Source organism: Solanum stenotomum, unplaced genomic scaffold (assembly GCF_019186545.1).
Source record: "Solanum stenotomum isolate F172 unplaced genomic scaffold, ASM1918654v1 scaffold2687, whole genome shotgun sequence".
NCBI classification, from domain to species: Eukaryota; Viridiplantae; Streptophyta; class Magnoliopsida; order Solanales; family Solanaceae; genus Solanum; species Solanum stenotomum.
The window spans coordinates 1-624 of record NW_026029221.1 but is presented as its reverse complement, the minus strand read 5'-3'; positions in this window follow the sequence as shown (position 1 = coordinate 624).

The window sequence follows — 624 nt, the reverse complement described above, 5'->3', positions numbered from 1 at the left end:
CATTAGATCTTCACACTTCTTCTTTGCCTGATTGTGAACACTGTTTGACTTACCAATATGCGTATCTAATCTTTTCTTTTTGTGCCAACTCCTGAACCCTATACTTGAAAATGTTTCACCTCCACCTTGATGAATGCTTTCATCTTGAAATAAATAACAACACAAACAATAAGCTGCATCTTCAGTCACACTATACTCCAACCAATCATGATATTTTTAAAACCATTTGCGATTAAAATGACGTTTTAATCCAGAAATATCACTTTGAGGAAACTCACGAATTTGAGGTTAATGAGGACCTCTTTGGATATATGCTCGTCTAATCTCATCACGTTCATCCGGATGATAGTCTTGAATGGGTATTCTTTTCTTTGGATCAGTCGGTAAAGAATCCAAATCTACCCCTTGTTTCAATCTTTTAGTAGAATGATGAGTTTCTTCTAATTGGTTCAAGTTTTCTTCCACCCGAGGAGCATTTTGAGCGGATGAACTTGATTGTGGCAACTTGGAGGATATATGAGAGAAAAATCTCTTCATTTGATATTCAACCTGTATTACCAAATTAAAATTCTAATTAGAAAGTAACTAAACAAAGTGTTGTTAAATAAATGGAATTTCAATTAA